At 36.3% G+C, this 23,136-nt stretch overlaps 1 long non-coding RNA gene across 5 annotated transcripts in view; it reads right to left on the bottom strand.

Moving 5' to 3' along the window:
- The window catches only part of LOC132488755 (uncharacterized), a 113,927-nt gene that overhangs the window by 21,404 nt on the left and 69,387 nt on the right, over positions 1–23,136 (bottom strand). For all 5 annotated transcript variants that reach the window (XR_009531812.1, XR_009531810.1, XR_009531808.1 and 2 more), the window contains exon 3: positions 3,954–4,225. This is a non-coding gene — a long non-coding RNA (uncharacterized LOC132488755). The remainder of the gene's footprint in view (positions 1–3,953; positions 4,226–23,136) is intronic.

The raw sequence follows: 23,136 nt of genomic DNA on the forward strand, positions 1-23,136 counted from the left end.
GATCAGTATAAGTTCTTTGTATGATCAGTGGAATTCTCCATTGAAGCCATCTGCTCCTGGACTTTTGTTTACAGGGAGTTTTTTGTGTTTGTTTTTTTTTTTATAGCAGATTCTATTTTGCTTCTAGTGATTGGTCTGTTTAAATTTTCTGTTTCTTCATGACTCAATTTTGGCAGGCTGTATAGTTCTAGAAACCTGTCCATTTCTTCTAGGTTGTCCAATTTATTGGAGCATAACTGCATATTCTCCCCCAGGGGCTGTCCACTGGGACGTGTGACTCTGTGAAGCCACCCGCCACTTGGTGTGCATGCCCACAAAGTCCACTGCCCTTGGATCAGACCCCTCTGCAGAGCGCTCACAATCAGCTCGGACGTCAGACCCACCTCTGGCATGAATGTACGCGCAAAGCCCCTTTGGCTGGAGCTGTGCTTCCCCGTGAACATGCTGACAGTGAGTCTCCTGTGGCAGACCCCCCCCCCTTTGCACTCTGATAATAAGGCTCCTGTGGCAGACCCCCCCCTTTGCACTCTGATAATAAGGCTCCTGTGGCAGACCCACCCCCCCTTTGCACTCTGATAATAAGGCTCCTGTGGCAGACCCCCCCCCCCTTTGCACTCTGATAATAAGGCTCCTGTGGCAGACCTGTGCTTGGGCCTGCGTGTACCCCTCATGATGCCCAAAACCATACTCCAGGCCTTTCGGGTTGTCCCCATGCAGCCATACTGAGTCCTCTCCCCAGGTTTGTCTGCTGAAGCCCAGGTTTTATCACCTAGCTGCTGTGAAAGAGGTTCCCAGGGTGAGGGAACCTTTCCTATTTCACAGCTGTATTCCAGGGATGCAGGTCCCATCCCGTTTCCTTTTTTTTTTTTTTTCTTTTCTCCTTTTGTGCTACCCTCTTACATGGGGATATTTCTTGCAGCTTTGGTTGTATAATAGATCTTCTGCCAGCTTTCAGTTGGTATTCTGTGATAATTGTTCCACATGTGGATGTATTTTTGATGTGTTTGTGAGGGGGAGGTGAGCTCCTCATTCTTCTACTCCACCATCTTGATCTCCCCAAGATAATAGAATTTTGAAGCTGAAATTCAAAGGCGTTATGATAGCTGCCAACTGCTTTGAGCTGTTGTTTTATAGCAGTCTGCCATGTGTCACACTAAATTTGTGTGTTTTATAGCAGTCTGCCATGTGTCACAGTAATTTGTATGGTTTTTAAAAGTTAATAGACTTTATAAGAACAATTTTAGCTTTACAAAAAAATTGAGCCAATACTACAGTTTCCCTTTACCCCCCCCCCAGTTTCCCTTAACATTTTGCACTAGTGTGATATATTTGTTACAATTAATGAACCAGTATTGATGCATTATTAACTGAAATACTTGAATTATATTAAGCTTCACCCGTGATATATTTGTTACAATTAATGAACCAGTATTGATGCATTATTAACTAAAGTCCATGAATTATATTAAGCTTCACCCATGGTATTGTACAGTTCTGTGGGTTTTGACAAGTGTATAATATCATGTATCCACCATTAGAGTCATACAGAAGAGTCTCATTTCCATGAAAGTCCCCTGTGTACTATTAAGGTACTTGTTTCTTCTTTTGTGAGTTTTGGTACATCATATCTTTTAAGGAATTGGTCCATTTCATTTAAGTTATGAAATTTGTGAGTATAGGTTATTCACAATATTCCTTTTTATCTTTTTTGGGGGGGGGTGTATGGTTGTTTTACAATGTTTTGTTAGTTTCTGCTGTACAGTGAAGTAGAGTTCCCTGTGCTATACAGCAGGTTCTCATTAGTTATCTATTATACATATTAGCGTACATGTCAATCCCAATCTCCCAATTCATCCCTCCTCCCCTTCCCCCCCTTGGTGTCCATACATTTGTTCACTACATCTGTGTCTTTATTTATGCCTTGCAAACCAGTTCATCTGTACCATTTTTCTGGATTCCACATATATGCATTAATATACGATATTTGTTTTTCTCTTTCTGATTTACTTCACTCTGTGTGACAGTCTCTAGGTTAGGAAGAACACTCTTTGACATAAATCACAGCAAGATCTTTTTTGACCCACCTCCTAGAGTAATGGAAATAAAAACAAAAATAAACAAATGGGGCCTGATGAAACTTAAAAGCTTTTGCACAGCAAGGGAAACCATAAACAAGATGAAAAGACAACCCTCAGAATGGGAGAGACTATTTGCAAACAAATCAATGGACAAAGGATTAATCTCCAAAATATACAAACAGCTCATGCAGCTCAATATCACAAAAAAAAAACAACCAACCAACCAAATCAACAAGTGTGCGGAAGACCTAAATAGACATTTCTCCAAAGACATACAGATGGCCAAGAGGCACATGAAAAGATGTGCAACATCACTAATTATTAGAGAAATGCAAACCTTTTTATCCTTTTAATGTACATAAGATCAGTAGTGATGACACCTCTTTCATTTCCAATATTACTACTTTGTATTTTATTTTGTTGGTTAGCCTGGCTACAGGTTTATCAATTTCACTGATCTTCTCCCAAGAACCAGCTTTTGGTTTTGTTTATTTTTCTCTATTGATTTCTTTTTATAAAATTTCATTAATTTATGCTCTAATTTTTCTTTCTTTTCTTCTACTTTTGACTTGCTCTTCTTTTTGTAGTTTCCTAAGGTGGAAACTTAGATAATTGATTTTAGATCTTCTTTTCTAATATAGGAAAATTCATAGTACTGAATGCACATAAGTACTGCTTTTGCTGCATCCCACAAGTTGATAGATTGTATTTCATTTAGTTGAAAATATTTTAAACTTTCTCTTGACACTTCTTTAACCCATGTGTTATTTCAAAGTGTATTGTTTAATTTCAAATATTTTAGAACTTTCCAGCTATCTATATCTTTCTGTTACTGATTTTAGTTTAATTCTGTTTTGGCCTGAGAACATACTTTGTATGATCTCTATACTTCAAAATTTATTAAGGCATGCCTTATGGCCCAGAATTTGGGTCTATCTTGGTAAATATCCCTTATGAGCTTGAGGAGAATGTGTATTCTGCTGTTGATATTTATAGAATATGTCGTCTAACAATTAGATCCAGTTGATTGATGGTGCTGTTAAGTTCAGTTATATCCTTACTGATTTTCTGTCAATTACTGATAAAGGGGTGTTGAAGTCTCCAACTATAGTATTTGCTTTATCAGTTTCTCCTTGCACTTCTGTTAGTTTTTGCCTCATGTATTTTGATGCTCTGCTGTTGGGTGCAGACATGTTAAGGATTGTATGTCTTTTTGGAGAATTGACTCCTTTATCATGTAATGCTCGTTTTTATCCCTCATCATTTTACTTGTTATGAAGTCTGCTTTATCTGAAATTAATATAGCTACTTTAGTTTTCTTTTGATTTGTGTTAGCATAGTTTATCTTTCTCCATTTCTTTACTTTTAATCTGTGTCTAGATTTAAAGTAGGTGTTGGGTCTTGGGTTGTTTTTTTTTAAATCCTAGCTGACTGTCTCTTTTACTGGTGTATTTAGACCATTTACATTTGAAGTGATTAGTGATACGAACATGGTATATAGTAATACAACTATAACTGTTTTCTCTTTATTGCACTTTTAAAAATCTTCTTCTGCCTTCTCTGGTTTTAGCTGAGAATTTTATGATTCAACTTTATCTTCTCTTACTAAATCTATTATACTTCTTTAAAAGGAGTTTAAGTGACTGCTCTAGAGTTTGCCTTATACATTTACAACCAATTTAAGTTACTTTGAGATAACATTATACTGCTTCATAGGTAGTACAGGTACATTATAAGTGTTCCCAGCTCCTCCCTGCCATCCTATAACATGGCTGTCATTCATTTCCCTTATCCATCATCTCAATACATTGCCCCTATTATTACCATGAACAGTTGTATATGGAAATCAATTATGAATAAAAAGTAAGATTTTACCTTTATTTATTTCTTCTCTAATTCTCTTCCATTCTTTATGTAGATCTGAATTTCTGACCCATATCATTTTCTATCTCTCGAAGAACTTTCAACATTTCTTGCAAGGCAGGCCTGCTAGTGAAAGATTCCTACAGTTTTGGCTTGTCTGAGAAAGTCTTCATTTCCTCTTTAGTTTTAGAGGCGAATTTCATTGGATACAGAATTCTAGGTTGGTGTTTTTTTCCTTTCAATACTAAATATTTCACACCACTCTCTTTTTGCTAGCATGGTGTCTGAAAGAAAAAAAAAAAAGTCCAGTATAATTCTTTTTTTTTTCTCTGTACTTCATGGCTTGTGGGATTTGAGTTCCCTGACCAGGGATTGAACCTTGGCCACAGCAGTGAAAGCATTGAGTCCTAACCACTGGACCACTAAGGAATTCCCTTATTTTTGTTTCTTTACTTATCATGAGAACTGAGAACTTGGTGGAACTTCTGGGGGTACACCCCACAAAAGTCCCCTAAGATTGGGCCCCAATAGTTTTTAACTCTCAAGCTGGTCCACACTCAGTCTCCAATAATTTGTCAATTACTCCGTATTCCTACCAGTGACTGGCTGTAGCAGCTTCTGCTCCCAGTAAGCTGTGATTCTATTTGCCTGTCTCTTCAGTTTTTGGAGGGGCAGTTTTCCCTGTGATTTCAGTTCTCTGGTTGAGCTAAGAAAAACTGTTGATTTTCATTTTGTTCAGGTTTTTTTCTTATGGTAAGGACAGGAATGATGATTTCCAAGCTCTTTACAAGTTGGGGCTGAAACCAGAAGTTCTACTTTGTGATTATATAAGCATTATAAACTATTTCTATAATTAAAATTTTATTGTGACTGATGGTATAGCTTATATAAAGTTAAATTTGCATGAGTCAATGTTATATACCTTGAATATGTACATACTTAGGCTCCACTGAAAGTACTGGATGAGATTGAGATGGAATTATGATGCTGTTTCCTCCAGGAAAATGATGATGCATGGTGGTGATCATTTACTGAATACACTGCATACTAGCCCTGGGCTAAGCAATTTACATAGATTATCTCACTTAACCCCCCAAAACAGACCTATGAGGTATGGTTTCTATTGTTAGAGATAAAGATTTCAAAATCCCTATTTTATAGGTAAAAAAAGTTGAGAGAGAAATTAAAAAGTATAACTCAGTAGTGTAAGGATTCAAATTAGTTTGACTCCTGAGTTCACACCCACATAGCCCTACATTGAATTGTAAATATTGCTCTACAAATATCTAAATCCTGTTCACAGATTCCCATGAAGTCTCTCAGAAATATATGGTTGGCATATATTATTAGGTAGATCTTTGGATTTCATGGTGGATGATTTAACTTAAGCTATATATACACACCTATTGCTCTGAAGTAACAGAGGTCAGAGTATGCACAATGGCAAGAAGAGCCAGAGGAAATAAGCTTGTGAGAAACTTTATTATCCCAGTCCCTAAAGCAAAACTGCCCCCAAGCTACCCATCTAGGACAGAATACTTTAAGCCTAAATGCTCAGAGGGAGTGAGAGCTTTCAAATGGAGGGAGAAAACTTCCTCTGTCAGGTAGAAGCAGTAAGAGGCTCTAGATTTACCCTCTTGCTTGAAACAACCAAAAAGAAAAATAGACAAAATATATAATACAGTGGTTCAAGACACTGGATATCAGGCATTGAAGGACAGTGATCCCTGAGAGGCATTATTATTGTTCCAACATCACCTGAGGGTCTGGCTTCCAATCAGCCTGAATCTAGGTCCTGACTGAGATTCTCCCCTTTGGGGCACTGATAGTTCTTGGCACACACTCAGCTACTGGGAACTGCTAAAAATAAAATAGGCTACTTGGACAATCACAGTGGTGTAAGAGACCACCAAGAGTTAGGCAGGGTTGAACCATAATTTTCATCTCCTACATGAGGCTACTCCTTCAAGAATAGAAGAGGTAGCTGTTGTACTTAATGCATAGAAACCAACACAGAGAGTCAAGCAAAGTGAGAAACAGAGGAATAGGCTCCAAATGAAAGGATGAGATAAAACCTCAGAAAAAGTCCTTAATGAAAGTAGGTGTATGATTTACCTGATAAAGAATTCAAAATGGTTATAAAGATGCTCACTGAACTTGGGAAAAGAATGAAATGAACACAGAAATACAAAGAAATAGAAAATATTAAAAAGTACCAAACAGAAGTCACAGAGCTGAATAATACAATAACTGAGTTGAAAAATACACTAGAAGGGTTCAACAGCAGACTAGATAAAGCAGAAGAAAGGATCAATGAACTCAAACAGAGCAGTTGAACTCACTCAATTAGAGCAAAAAAGAAAAATGGGGAAAAAAAGTGAAAATGGCTTATGGAACTTATGGGACAACATCAGCAGATCAACATTTGCATTATAGGGATCCCAAATAAAGAGACAGGGGCAGAAACCCTATTTGAAGAAATAATGGCTGAAAACTTCCCTAACCTGAAGAAGGAAACATCCAATCCAGGAAGCCCAAAATTTCCAAATTAGATGAGTCCAAAGAGAGTTACAACAAGACACATTATAATTAAAATGTCAAAAGCTAAATACAAGAAGAGAATCTTAAAAGCATTAAGAGAAAAAACAACTTATTATATACAAGGGAACCCCCATAATACTAAGAGAAGGTTTTTTCAGCAGGAATTCTGCTGGCCAGAAGTGAGAGGCAGAATATATTCAAAGTTCTGAAGGAAATAACATTGCTGGGTAGAGTATTCTTGGTTGGAAGTTATCATTCAGAATTGAAGGAAAGATAAAGAGTTTTCCAGATAAGCAAATGCTAACGGAGCTCATCACCAAAGACTGGCCTTGTAAGAAATGTTGAAGGAACTTCTTTAAGGTGAAAGAAAATGGTGCTAATTAGTAACACGAAAGTATAAATCTCACTGGTGAAGGTTAATATATAGTAAAATTCAGAATATAGTAATATTGCAAAAGTGGTAGATATAAGATCACTTATAAAGCTTGAAGGTAAAAAAACAAGTAGCAAAACTATAACTAAAATAGTTAAGGGATACAAAGATAAAAAGATATAAAAAGTGACATCAAAAACATAAGATGTTGGGGGAGAGAGTAAAAAAATCTAGAACTTTAGAATACATTCAAACAAGTTATCAGTGTAAAATAGACTATTATAAATATTAGTTGTTACATGTAAGCCTCATTGTAACCAAAAAGCAAAAAACCAATAGTAAATACACAAAAGAGAAAGGAATCTAAACATATCACTATAGAATTCATCAAAACACAAAGGAAAAGAGCAACAAAAGAAGAAATGAACAGAGGAAATATAAAATGGCCAGAAAACAATGAACAAAATGGCAATATGTACCTACCTATCAATAATTACTTTAGGGACTTCCCTGATGGTCCAGGGGCTAATACTCCATGCTCCCAAAGCAAGGAGCCCAGGTTCAATCCCTGGTCAGAAAACTAGATCCTACATGCCACAACTAAGAGTTTACATGTTGCAACTAAAGATCCTGCACACAGCAATGAAGATCCCACATGCCGCAACTAAGACCTGGTGCAGAAAAATAAATAAACAAATAACTTTCTAAAAAGATTATTAAAAAAATAATTACTTTAAATGTAAATGGCCTAAAGTCTGCATTCAGAAGACAAAGAGTGACTGAATTAATCAAAAAACCAAAAAACCATCTATATTCTGCCTGTAAGAGCCTCATTTCAGATATAAGGACACACATAGACTGAAAGTAAAGGGATGGAAAAAGATATTCCATGTGAGCAGAAACCAAATGAAAGCTAGGATAGCTATACTTACATCAGACAAAATAGATGTTAAAGATTGTAATAAGAGACAAAGGGGCATTGCATAATGATAAGTTAATTCAACAAGAGGATATAACATTTGTGTGTGTTATACATATATAAATCTCCAACATAGGAATACCTAAATATATAAAGCAAATATTAACAGACCTAAAGGGAGAAATAGACAGCAATACTATAATAGTAGGGGATTTTAATACCCCTCTTGCATCAATGGATAGATTATCTAGACAGAAAATCAATAAGGAAACATTAGCCTTAAAATACATGTTAAACCAGATGGACTGAACAGATATATAAAGAAAATTCCATCCCAAAGCAACAGAATACACATTTTTTCAAGTGCACATGAAACATTCTTTAGGATAGAGCCTATGTTAGGCTACAATACAAGTCTTAATAAATTTAGGAAAATTGAAGTCATAACATGTATCTTTTTTTGACCACAATTGTATGGAACTAGAAATTACAGAAGAAAACTGGAAAATTCACAAATATGTGGAGATTACACAACATGCTACTGAACAACCAAGGGTTAACAAAGAAATCAAATTAGAAATCAAAAAATACCTTGAGACAAATGAAAATGAAAAGACAACCTACAAAAAAGGGGTATAGCAAAAGCATTTCTAATTATTTCATAACAATAAATGCCTATGTCAAGAAGCAAACAAACAAAAAAATCTCAAATAAACAACCTAACTTTACACCTTAAGAAAGTAGAAGAAAAGAACAAATGAAGCCTCAAGTTAATAGAAGAAAGGAAATAATCAGAAGAGAAATAGATGAAATAGAGACTAAAAAGACAGTAGAGAAGATCAGTGAAACTAAAACCTGGCTCTTTCAAAAGATAAATAAAATACAACAAAACTTTAGCTAGACTCATCAGGGAAAAAAAAAGTCTCAAAATCAGAAATAAAAGAGAAGTTACAACTGATACCACAGAATTACAAAGGAACAAAAGAGACCACTAAGAAAAATTAAATGTTGAAAAATTAGCCTAGAAGAAATAGAGAAATTCCTAGAAACATTCAACCTACAAAGACTGAATTATGATGAAACAGGAAATGTGAACAGACCAATTACTAGAAACGAGGTTGAATCAATTATCAAAAACCTCACAACAAACCAGAACCCATGGCCAGATGGCTTCACTGGGAATTCCACCAAATATCCAAGGAAGAATTAATAGCAATTTCTTAAACTTTTGCAAAAAATGAAGAAGGAACTCTCCCAAACTCATTTTATGAGGCCAGCATTATTACCCTGATACCAAAACCAGACAAGGATGTCAAAGAAAAAGAAAATTAAAGGGATATTAAAAGGTCAATATCCCTAATGAACTTACTTGCAAAAATCCTCAACAAAATATAAGCAAACTGAATTCAACAATACATGAAAGGATCATACAACATGATCAGGTAGGATCTACTTCGGGAATGCAAGGATTATTCAACATCCACAGATCAGTCAATGTGATATACCACATTGACAAAATAAAGGATAAAAACCATATGATCATCTCAATAGATACAGAAAAATCATTTAACAAAATTCAACATCCATTTGTGATAAAAACTCCCAACATAGTGGGTATGGAGGAAATGAACCTCAACATAATAAAGGCCATATATGAGGAATACTCAGTGACTCCTCTCCCAGCATGAGCACTGTGATCCCACCTACCTTATACTGCAGCTCAGAAATGGATCTGGGGGCATCTACTCCAACACTAGGGAGCAGACCCTGCTCCCAACAGGGCTGTGATAACCACAGAAGAAAGAGGAGTCCCTGCTCAATAGCCAGTGCAGTCTCTGGTCATCACAACAGCAGTCTCACCCCCTATCAAGGGGATAACAGCCAGCACACACTGAGGAAAGACATGGCAGGCATCCATACTAAAAACAGCCCTCACACCAAAAATATTAAACTCACACAGGCTACACAGGGATGCTCCCACAAAAAACAGCCTTTCAAGACTACAGCAGATAACTTTCTCCTAAACTCATAGAGTCAGAGAAAAAGATACAAAATGAAGAAGCAGAGGAACCATTCCCAATTAAAAGATCAAGAGAATTTCTGTGAAAGAAAAAACAATTAAACAGACATTTTCAGTCTAATAGACATCAAGTTCAAAAAGGAGATAATGAAAATACTTAAAGAGGGAGTTCCCTGGTGGTCTAGTTGTTAGGATTCGGCACTTTCACTGCCATGGCCCAGGTTCAATCCCTGGTTGGGGAACTGAGGTCCCAAAAACCTTGTGGCATGGCCAAAATAAAAAATAAATTAAAAAAAGAAAATACTTAAGGAATTAAGAAAGGCTATTGATAGAAATGCAGATTACTGTAAAAAGGAACTAGAAACTATAAAGAACTAACAAGAAACATAAAACTCATTTGCTGAGATGAAAGCTGAGCTAAAGGCAATGAATAGCAGATTGAATAATGCAGAAGAACAAATAAGTAATTTGGAAGATAGAATAATGGAAACCAACCAATCAGAACAGCAGAAATAAAGACAAATGAAAAAAATGAAAGCAATATAAGAGACCTATGGGATAACAGAAAGTGTGCCAATCTATGCATAATAGGGATCTCAGAAGGAGAACAAAGGTAAAAGGGGATCAAAAATGTATTTGAAGAAATTATGGCTGAAAACTTCCCAAAGCTAAAGAAGGAAACATATATCCAGATACAGGAAGCACAGAGGGTCCCAAAGAAGATGAACCCAAACAGACCTACATGAAGACATAATTAAAATGGCAACCATTAAAGATAAAGAGAGAATTCTAAAGGCAGTAAGAGAAAAACAAAGAGTTAATTACAAGGAAACCCCCATAAGGCTATCAGCTTATTTCTCCACAGAACCACTGCAGGCCAGAAGGGAGTGGCAAGATATATTCAAAGTCCTTTAAGGGAAAAACCTGCAATCTAGGATACTCTACCCTGCAAGATTATCATTTAGAATAGAAGGAGAAAAAAATCTCAGACAAGAAAAACTAAAAGTGTACAGCAATACTAAACCTATCCTGAAAGAAATATTGAAATGTTTTCTCTAAATAGAAATGAATCAAGAATCTATAGGAAAGAAAGTCACAACTGGAAAGTAAATCACTTAAATGAGCCAGTACCCAGATAAAAAAAAATTTTTTTGTGAAAGTGATGATAACCACAATGAACAGCAAAAGGATAAACATGAAGATATAAAAAGGATATCAAAATAATAAAATATGGGGGAGGACAGTAAGAAAATACAGATTTTTTTAGAATGTGTTTGAGTCTATATGACTACCAGTCTAAAGCAAATAGATAGAGTTTTGGGTTTATATACTTGAAAACCAAAGTAACCACAAATCAAAAACATTCACAAAAACCGAAAAGAAAGGTACTCAAGCCTAATACAAAAGAAAATCATCAAACCACAATAGGAAAATCAAAAAGAAAAAGGAACAAAGAAAAAATACAAAATCAACTGGAAAACAAGTTTTAAGATGACAATAAATACATATTTATCAAGAATTACCTTATATGTCAATGGACTAAATACACCAATCAAAAGACATAGAGTTGCAGATTGGATAATAAAATAAGAGCCTACAATATGCTGTCTACAAGAGACCCACTTTAGGGCAAAGGACACACATAGATTGAAAGTGAGGGTATGGAAAAAAGATATTTCATGCAAATGGAAATGACAAGAAAGTGGGGTAGTAATGGTCATATCAGACAAGACAGTTAAAAACAAATGCCTTGAAGAAAGATAAAGAAGGACACTATATAATGATAAAAGGATCAAGAAGAGGATATTACACTTGTTAATATATATGCATCCAATATAGAAGCACCCAAATACATAAATACTAACAGATATAAAGGGAGAAATTGACAGGAATACAATAATATTAGGAGGCTTTCACACTCCACTCACATCAATGAACAGATTTTCTAGACAGAAAAATCAATAAGGCAACAGAAATCTTAAAGGATACAATAGAACAGTTAGACTTAATTGATATTTTCAGCACATTATATCCAATAAAAGCAGAATACACATTCTTTTCAAGTGCACATGGAACATTCTCTAGGATTGACCACATACTAGGGCACAAAACAAGCCTCAACAAATTTAAGAGGAAATTATTTCAAGCTTTTCTGACCAAAACAGCATCAAACTAGAAATCAAACAAGGAAAAGAAGGGGAAAAAAAGATTACATGGAGACGAAATAACATGCTACTAAAAAACCAATGGGCCAACGATGCAATCAAAGAGAAAATTTTAAAAATACCTTGAGACAAATGGCAATGAAAACACAACCATACAGAATCTATGGGATACAGCAAAAGCAGTCCTAAGAGGGAAGTTCAGAGAGATACAGGCCTTCCTCAAAAAAAGGAAAAATCTCAAACAACCTAACCTGCCACCTAAAAGAACTAGAAAAAAGAGAACAGTCAAAATGTAAAGTCAGCAGAAGGAAGGAAATAATAAAGATCAGAGAAGAAATAAATAAGATAGAGATTTAAAAAACCAATAAAAACCAAGAGTTGGTTCTTTAAAAGGGTTAAACAATATCCACAAACCTCTGGCCAGGCTCACCAAGTAGAAGAGAGAAGACCCAAATAAACAAAATAAGAAATGACAGAGGAGAAATTACAACCAATAGCACAGAAATACAAAAAACCATAAAAGAATAATATGAACAATTATATGTCAACAAATTGGACAACCTAGTAGAAAAGGACAAGTTTCTATAAGCATATAGCCCACCAAAGCTGAATCAAGAAGAAATAGACAATTTGAACAGACCAATCACTAGAAGTGAAACAGAATCTGTAATTTAAACAAACAAACAAAAAAACTCTCCCTGAAAACAAAAGTCCACGACCAGATGGCTTTACTGGGGAATTCTACCAAATATACACAGAACTTACACCAATCCTTCTCAAACTCTTCCAAAAGGCTGAAGAGGAGGGAGCACTCCCAAAGGCATTCTATGAAGCCACCATCACCCTGATACCAAAACCAGACAAAGACACTGCCAAAAGAGAAAATTACAGGCCAATATCTTTGGTGAATATATATGTAAAAGTCCTCAACAAATATTAGCAAACCAAATCCAACGACACATAAAAAGGATCATATATCATGATCAAGCTGGATTCATTCCAGGGTTGCAAGGATGGTTCAACATATGCAAATCAATGTGATACATCACATCAACAAAAGAAAAGATAAAAATCACATGATCACCTCAATATATGCAGAAAAAGCATTGGATAAAATTCACATCCACTCATGATAAAAACTCTTACCCAAGTGGGTATAGAGGGAACATCTGTCAACATAATAAAAGCTATTTATGACAAACCCGGAGCCAAGATAATATTCAACAGTGAAGAGCTGAAAGCCTTCCTGCTAATTCTGGAAGAAGATAAAGGATGCCAACTCTCACCCCTTCTATTCAACATAGTACTGGAAGTCCTAGCCACAGCAATCAGACAGGAAGAAGAAATAAAAAGTATCTAAATTGGAAGGGAAGAATTGTCATTATAGCATGACATGATATTAAACATAAAAAACTTGGGCTTCCCTGGTGGCGCAGTGGTTGAGAGTCCACCTGCCGATGCAGGGGATGCGGGTTCGTGCCCCGGTCCGGGAAGGTCCCACATGCCGCAGAGAGGCTGGGCCCATGAGCCATGGCCGCTGGGCCTGCGCGTCCGGAGCCTGTGCTCCGCAGCGGGAGAGGCTGCAGTGGTGAGAGGCCCACGTACAGCAAAAACAAACAAACAAACAAAAAAACCTTAGAGATGCCATACAAAAACTAGTAGAACTGATAAAAACAAATTCAGCAACTTAGCAGGATACAAGATTAACATACAGAAATTGGTTGCATTTGTTTACACTAACAATAAAATATCAGAAAGGGAAAGTGAAAAAATAATCCCTTTTAAAGTCACATCAAGGGACTTCCCTGGTGGTCCAGTGGTTAAGAAACCATCTTCCAATGCAGGGGACATGGGCTTGATCCCTGGTCAGGGAACAAAGATCCCATGTGCCATTGGGCAACTGAGCCCATGGGCTGCAACTACTGAGCCCATGTGCCACAACTAGAGAGAAGCCCATGTGCCACAAGAGCCTGTGCGCTTCAACAAAAGATTCCGCATGCTGCAACTAAGACCTGATGCAGCAAAAAATTTTTTAAAAAATAGTAAAAGAAATAAAGTCACATCAAAAAAAACCCACAAGAATAAGACTGACCAAGGAGTAGAAGATTTATATGCTGAGAAGTATAAAATATTGATAACGGAAATTGAAGATGATTTAAAGAAATGGAAAAATATCCCATGCTCTTGGATTGGAATAATTAATATTGTTAAAATGGCCATAGTACCCAAAGAAATCTACAGTTTTAATGCAATCCCTATCACATTACCCATGACATTTTTCACAGAACTAGAACAAATAATCCTAAAATTTATATGGAACCATATAAGACCCAGACTTACCAAAGCAGTCTGGGAAGAAGAACAAAGCAGGAGGCATAATCTCCAAGACTTCAGACGATACTACAAAGCTACAGTAATCAAAACACCATGGTATTGGCATAAAACCAGACATATGGATCAAAGGAACAGAATAGAGAGCCCAGAAATAAAGCCACACACCTATCGTTAATTAAAATTCGACAAAGGAAGCAGGAATATAAAATGGGGAAAAGACAGTCTCTTCAGCAAGTGGTGTTCGGAAAGTTGGACAGATGCATGTAAATAATTGAAGTTGGAACACACCCTCACACCATACACAATAATAAACTCAAAATGGCTTAAAGACTTAAATATAAGGCAAGAGAGCATAAAACTCCTAGAAGAGAACTTAGGCAAAACATTCTCTGACATAAATGGTATCAATGTTTTCTTAGATCAGTCTATAAAGACAATGAAAATAAAAGCAAAAATAAACAAATGGAACCTAATCAAACTTATAAGATTTTTCACAGCAAAGGAGACCATAAGCAAAATGAAAAGACAACATACAAACTGGGAGAAAATATTTGCAAACCATGTGACTGACAAGGGTTTAATTTCCAAATTATACAAACAGCTCATACAACAATGTCAACAAACAAACAAATGAACAACCCAATCAAAACATGGGCAGAAGACCTAAATAGACATTTCTCCAAAGAAGATATACTGATGGCAAATAGGCACATGAAAAGATGATCAACATTTCTAATTATTAGAGAAATGCAATAAAAAATACAGTGAGGTACCACCTCACACCTGTCAGAATGGCCATCATTTAAAAAGTCATTAAAAATGCTGGAGGGGGTGTGGAGAAAAGGGGACCCTCCTACACTGGGGTGGAGTGTAAATTGGTATAGCCACTGTAAACAATAGTATGGAGGTTCCTCAAAAACCTAAAAATATAGTTGTCATATGATCCAGCAATCCCACTCCTAGGCATGTATCAGGACAAAAGTATAATTCAAAGAGATACTTGCACCCCGATGTTCATAGCAGCATTATTTCTCAATAATGAATAATGATGAATGGATAAAGAAGATGTGAGATATATATATATATATATATGTATTTATATCTACACACAATGGAATATTAGTCAGCCATAAAAAAGAATGAAATAATGCCATTTGCAGCTATATGAATGGACCTAGAGATTATCATGCTAAGCAAAGTAAGTCAGAAAAAGAAAGACAAATACCATATGATATCACTTATATCTGAAATCTAAAATATGACACAAATGAACTTATCTATGAAACAGAAACAGACACACAGAGGACAGACTTGTGGTTACCAAGGGGGAGGGGGGGCTGGGGGATGGTAGGATTGGGAGTTTGGGATTAGCAGATGCAAAATATTATATATAGAATGGATAAACAACAAAATCCTATTGTATAGCACAGGAAACTATATTCAATGTCCTATAATAAGCCATAATGGAAAAGAATATGAAAAAGAATATATATATATGCATACATATATATGTATATATACATATGTATACATATATGTGTGTGTGTATAAGTGAATCCCTTTGCTGTACAGCAGAAACTAACACAATATTGTAAATCAAATATACTTCAATAGAAAACTATTTCTACCAATAAAAAAACAAAAAATAAAGGTCATATATGACAAGCCCACAGCTAATATCATACTCAAAGGTGAAAAGCTGAAAGCTTCTCCTCTAAGATGAGGAACAGGACAAGGATGGCCACTCTCACCACTTTTATTCAACATAGTAATGGAGAGGATAGGATGGAGACAAGATGGCAGAATAGAAGAATGTGAGCTCACAACTTCTTATGGAAACACCAAAATCATAACTAACTGCTGAACAACCACTGACAAAAAAAATGCTGGAACCTACCAAAAAGGATACCCTACATCCAAAGGCAAAGAAGCCACAACAAGATGGTAGGAGGGGCACAACTGCAATAAAATCAAACCCCATACATGCCAGGTGGGTGACCCCAATACTGGAAAATAATTATACACCAGAAGTCCTCTCACAGAAGTGAGTGTTCTGAGCCCCGTGTCAGGCTCCCTAGCTTGGGTTCTGGCAATGGGAGGAGAAGCCCCTGGAGAATCTGTCTTTGAAGGCTAGTGAGGTTTGATCACAGGAATCCCACAGGACTGGGGGAAACAGAAACACCACTCGTGGAGTTTGCACACGGGTTTCATGTGCACCAGTGCCCAGGAAAAAAAGTGGTGACCTCACAAGAGACTGGGCAAGACCTACCTGCTAGTATTGGAGGGACTCCTGTGGATGCAGGGGGTAGCTATGGCTCACTGGGGGAACAAGGACACTGGTGGCAGCAGTTCTGGGGTGTACTCATTGGTGTGAGTCCTTTCAGAGGGTGCAATTTTCTCACCAAGACCTGGCCCCACCCAACAGCCTGTAGGCTCAGTGCTGGGACACCTCAGGCCAAACAAGCAACAAGGCAGGAACACAGCCCCACCCATCAGTAGACAGACTGTTTAAAGTTTTCCTGAGCACACAGCTGCCCAATAAACGACAACCCCTGATACAGCCCTGCCCACCAGAGGGATAAGACCTAGCTCCACCCACCAGTGGGCAGGTACCAGTCCCTCCCACCAGGAAGCCTACAGAAGCCTCTTAGACCGCCTCATCCACCAAAGGGCAAACAGCAGAAACAAGAAGAACTACAACCCTGCAACCTGCAGAACAGAAACCACAATCACAGAAAGTTAGACAAAATGAGATGGCAGAGGAATATGTCTCAGATGAAGGAACAAGATAAAACTCCAGAAGAATAAATAAATGAAGTGGAGATAGGCCATCTCCCTGAAAAAGAATTCTGAGTAATGATAGTAAAGATGATCCAAGATCTTGGAAAAAGAATGGAGGCACAGATCAAGAAGATAGAAGAAATGTTTAACAAAGACCTGGAAGAACTAAAGAACAAACAAACAGAGATGAGCAATATAATAACTGAAATGAAAAATACACTAGAAGTAATTAATAGCATAATAACTGAGGCAGAAGAATGGATAAGTGAACTGAAAGACAGAATGCTGGAAATAACTGCCATGGAACAGAATAAAGAAAAAAGAATGAAAAGAAATGATGATAAGCTAAGAGACTTCTGGGACAACATTAAACTCACCAACATTCACATTATAGGGGTCCCAGAAGAAGAGAGAAAGGACCTGAGAAAATAGTTGATGAGATAATCGCTGAAAATTTCCCTAATATGGGAAGGAAACAGTCACCCAAGTCCAGGAAGTGCAGTCCTAAGCAAGATAAATCCAAGGAAGAACATGCCAAGACACACAGTAATCAAATTGACAAAAATTAAAGACAAAGAAAAAATAATAAAAGCAAAAAGAGAAAAAGAGCAAATAACATACAAGGGAACTCCCATAAGGTTATCAGCTGATTTTTCGGCAGAAACTCTGCAGGCCAGAAGGGAGAGACATAATATATTTAAAGTGATAAAAGGAAAAATTATAACCAAAAATACTCTATCCAGAAAGGCTCTCATTCAGATTCAATGGAGAAATCAAAAGCTTCAGAGAAGCAAAAGCTAAGAGAATTCAGCACCATCAGACTAGCTTTCCAACAAATGCTAAAGGAACTTCTCTAGGTGGAAAAGAAGAGGCCACAATTAAAAACAAGGAAATCACAAATGGAAAAGCTCTCTGGTAAAGGCAATCATACAGTAAAGGTGGGAAATCATCTGCACACAAATCTGATATCAAAACCAGCAATTTTAAGAAGAGGAGACCACAAATGCAGGATACTGGAAATGCACTTGAAATAAAAAGACCAGCAACTTAAAAGAATCTGGTTTATATGTATAGACTACTATATCAAAACCTCATAGCAACTGCAAACCAAAAATCAACAATAGATACACACACACAAAAGAAAAAGGAATCCAAACATTAAAGTTAGTCAAGAAATCACAAAAGAAGAGAAAAAAATAGGAAGGGAGGAAAAAACACCTGCAAAAACAAATCCAAAACAATTAACAAAATGGCAATAAGAACATACCTACTGATAATTTCCTTTATGTTTAAATGGATTAAATGTTTCAACCAAAAGACAGACTGGCTGAAATGGATACAAAAACAAGACCTGTATATATGCTGTCTACTTCAGATCCAGGGGCATATACAGACTAAAAGTGAGGGGATGGAAAGAAGGTATTCCATACAAATGGAAATCAAAAGAAAGCTGGGGTAGCAATACTCATATCAGACAAAATAGACATTAAAATAAAGACTGTTACAAGAGACAAAGAAGTACCCTACATCACGATCAGGGGATCAATCCAAGAAGATACAACAATTGTAAATATATATGCATCCAACACAGGAGCACCTCAATACATAAGGCAAATACTAACAGCCATAAAAGGTGAAATGGACAGTAACACAATAACAGTGCGGGACTTCAACACCTCACTTACAACAACGGACAGACATACAAAATGAAAATAAATAAGGAAACAGAAGCGTTAAATGACACAATAGACCAGATAGATTTAATTGATATTTATAGGACATTCCATTCCAAAAGAGCAGATAACACTTTCTGCTCAAGTGTGCACGGAACATTTTCCATGATAGATCACATCGTGGGTCACAAATCAAGCCTCAGTAAATTTAAGAAAATAGAAATCATATCAAACATCTTTTCTGACCAAAATGCTATAAGATTAGAAATGAATTACAGGGAAAAAATGTAAAAAACACAAACGCATGGAGGGTAAACAATACATTACTAAATAACCAAGAGATCACTGAAGAAATCAAAGAGGAAACTTAAAAATACCTAGAGAAAAATGACCATTATTTTCAGGACGATCCAAAACCTATGGGATGCAGCAAAAGCAGTTCTAAGAGGGAAGTTTATAGCTACACAAGCCTACCTCAAGAAACAAGAAAAATCTCAAATAAACAATCTAACCTTACACCTAAAGGAACTAGAGAAATAAGAACAAAAACCCCCCAAAGTTAGCAGAAGGAAAGAAATCATAAAAATCAGAGCAGAAATAAATGAAATAGAAACAAAGAAAACAATAACAAAGGTCAATAAAACTTAAAGCTGCTTTTTTGAGAAGATAAACAATATTAATAAACCATTTAGCCAGACTCATCAAGAAAAAGAGGGAGAGGACTCAAATCAATAAAGTTAAAAATGAAAAAGGAGAAGTTACAACAGAAAACGCAGAAAATACAAAGCACACTAAGAGACAACTACAAGCCAATAAAGTGGACAACCTGGAAGAAATGGACAAATTCTTAGAAAGGTATATATAACCTTCCAAGACTGAACCAGGAAGAAACAGAAAATATGAACAGACCAATCACAAGTAATCAAATTGAAACTGTGACTAAAAATCTTCCAAGAAACAAAAGTCCAGGACCAGATGGCTTCACAGGTGAATTCTATCAAACATTTAGAGAAGAGCTAACACCTATCTTTCTCAAACTCTTCCAAAAAATTGCAGAGGAAGGAACACTCCCAAACTCATTCTATGAGGCCACCATCGCCCTGATACCAAAATCAGACAAACATACTACAAAAAAAGAAAATTACAGACCAATATCACTGATGAATACAGATGCAAAAATCCTCAACAAAACACTAGGAAACAGAATCTAACAACACATTAAAAGGATCATACACCACGATCAAGTGGGTTTTATCTCAGGGATGCAAGGATTCTTCAATATACGCAAATCAATCAATTTGACACACCATATTAACAAATTGAAGAATAAAACCCATATGTTCATCTCAATAGATGCAGAAAAAGCTTTTGACAAAATTCAACACCAATTTATGATAAAAACTCTCCAGAAAGTGGGCATAGAAGGAACCTACCTCAACATAATAAAGGCCATATACGACAAATGCACAGCAAACATCATTCTCAATGGTGAAAAACTGAAAGCATTTCCTCTAAGATCAGGAACGAGACAAGGATGTCCACTCTCACTATTATTATTCAACATAGTTTTGGAAGTCCTAGCCATGGCAATCAAAGAAGAAAAAGAAATAAAAGGAATAGAAATTGGAAAAGAAGAAGTAAAACTGTCACTGTTTGCAGATGACATGATACTATACATAAAGAATCCTAAAAATGCCACCAGAAAACTACTAGAGCTAATCAATGGATTTGGTAAAGTTGCAAGATACAAAATTTATGCGCAGAAATCTCTTGCATTCTTATACACTAATGGTGAAAAATCTGAAAGAGAAATTACGGAAACACTCCCATTTACCACTGCAACAGAAAGAATAAAATACCTAGGAATAAACCTACTAGGAGACAAAAGACCTGTATGCAGAAAACTATTAGACACTGATGAAAGAAATTAAAGATGATACCAACAGATGGAGAGATATACCATGTTCTTGGATTGGAAGAATCAATATTGTGAAAATGACTATATTACCCAAAGCTACCTGCAGATTGAATGCAATTCCTATCAAATTACCACTGGCATTTTTTACAGAACCAGAACAAAAAATCTTAAAATTTGTATGGAGACACAAAGGACCCTGAACAGCCAAAGCAGTCTTGAGGGAAAAAAACCCAGCTGGAGGAATCAGACTCCCTGACTTCAGACTATACTACAAAGCTACAGTAATCAAGACAATATGGTACTGGCACAAAAACAGAAACATAGATCAATGGAACAAGATAGAAAGCCCAGAGGTAAACCCATGCACCTATGGTCAACTAATCTATGACAAAGGAGGCAAACATATACAATGGAGAAAAGTCAGTCTCTTCGATAAGTGGTGCTGGGAAAACTGGACAGCTACATGTAAAGGGATGAAATTAGAACACTCTCTAACACCATACACAAAAATAAACTCAAAATGGATTAGAGACCTAAATGTATGACCAGACACTATAAAACTCTTAGAGGAAAACATAAGAAGAACACATTTTGACATAAATCACAGCAAGATATTTTTGGATCCACCTCCTAGAGTAATGGAAATAAAAACAAAAATAAACAAAAGGGACCTAATGAAACTTAAAAGCTTTTGCCCAGCAAAGGAAATCATAAACAAGATGAAAAGACAAGCCTCAGAATGGAGAAAATATTTGCAAACAAATCAACGGACAAAGGATTAATCTCCAAAATATATAAACAGCTCATGCAGCTCAATATTAGAAAAACAAACAACCGAATCCAAAAAAGGGCAGAAGACCTAAATAGACATTTCTCCAAAGACGACATACTGATGGCCAAGAAGCACATGAAAAGCTGCTCAACATCACTAATTATTAGAAAAATGCAAATCAAAACTACAATGAGGTATCACCTCACACCAGTTAGAATGGGCATCATCAGAAAATGTACAAACAACAAATGCTGGAGAGGGTATGGAGAAATGGGAACCCTCTTGCACTGTTGGTGGGAATGTAAATTGATACAGCCACAATGGAGAACAGTAAGGAGGTTCCTTAAAAAACTAAAAATTGAATAACCGTATGATCCAGCAATCCCAGTACTGGGCATATACCCAGCGAAAACCATAATTCAAAAAGACACATGCACCCCAATGTTCATTGCAGCACTATTTACAATAGCCAGGACATGGAAGCAACAAAAATGCCCATCGACAGACAAATGGATAAAGAAGTGGTACATATATACAATGTAATATTACTCAGCCATAAAACGGAACAAAAGTGGGTCATGTGTAGAGACGTGCATGGACCTAGAGACTGTCATAGAGAGTGAAGTAAGTCAGAAAGAGAAAAACAAATATCGTATATTAACACATATGTGTGGAACCTAGAAAAGTGGTACAGATGAACCGGTTTGCAGGGCAGAAATTGAGACACAGATGTAGAGAACAAATGTATGAACACCAAGGGGGGAAAGCGGTGGTGGGGTAGGGGTGGTGGTGAGACGAATTGGGCAATTGGGATGGACATGTATACACTGATGTATATAAAATTGATGACTAATAAGGACCTGCTGTATAAAAAAATAAAATTTAATTTAAAAAAATTTAGAGAAGAGCTAACACCTGTCCTTCTGAAACTATTCTAAAAAATTGCAGACAAAGGAACACTCCCAAACTCATTCTATGAGGCCACCAACACTCTGAAACCAAAATCGGACAAAGGTTCCTCAAGAAAAAGAAAATTACCAGCCAATATCACTGATGAACATAAATGAAAAAATCTGCAACAAAATACTAGGAAACTGAATCCAATAATACATGTAAAGGATCATACACAATGATCAAGTGGGATTTATCCCAGGGATGCAAATATTATTCAATACCTGCAAATCACTCAGCATGATTCACTACATCAACAAATTGAAGAATAAAAACAATGTGATCATCTCAAGAGATGCAGAAAAAGCTTTTGACAAAATTCAACACCCATTTATGATAAAAAGTCTCCTGAAAGTGGGCATAGAAGGAACCTACCTCAACATAATAGAGGTCATGTATGACAAACCCACAGCTAACATCATTCTCAAAAACTGAAAGCATTTCCTCTAAGATCAGGAACAAGACATAGATGTCCACTCTTTCCACTATTATTCAACATATTTTTGGAAATCGTATCCTTGGCAATCAGATAAGAAAAAGAAATAAAAAGAAGCCAAATCAGAAAAGAAGTAAAACTGTCACTGTTTGCAGATGACATGATATTATACATAGAAAATCCTAAAGATGCTACCAGAGAATTGCTAGAGCTCATCAATGCATTCGGTAAAGTTGCAAGATACAAAAAAAGTACAGAGATCTGTTGTATTTCTATACACTAACAATGAAAGATCAGGAAGAGAAATTGAAG

Source organism: Mesoplodon densirostris, chromosome 4, assembly GCF_025265405.1.
Source record: "Mesoplodon densirostris isolate mMesDen1 chromosome 4, mMesDen1 primary haplotype, whole genome shotgun sequence".
NCBI lineage: Eukaryota > Metazoa > Chordata > Mammalia > Artiodactyla > Ziphiidae > Mesoplodon > Mesoplodon densirostris.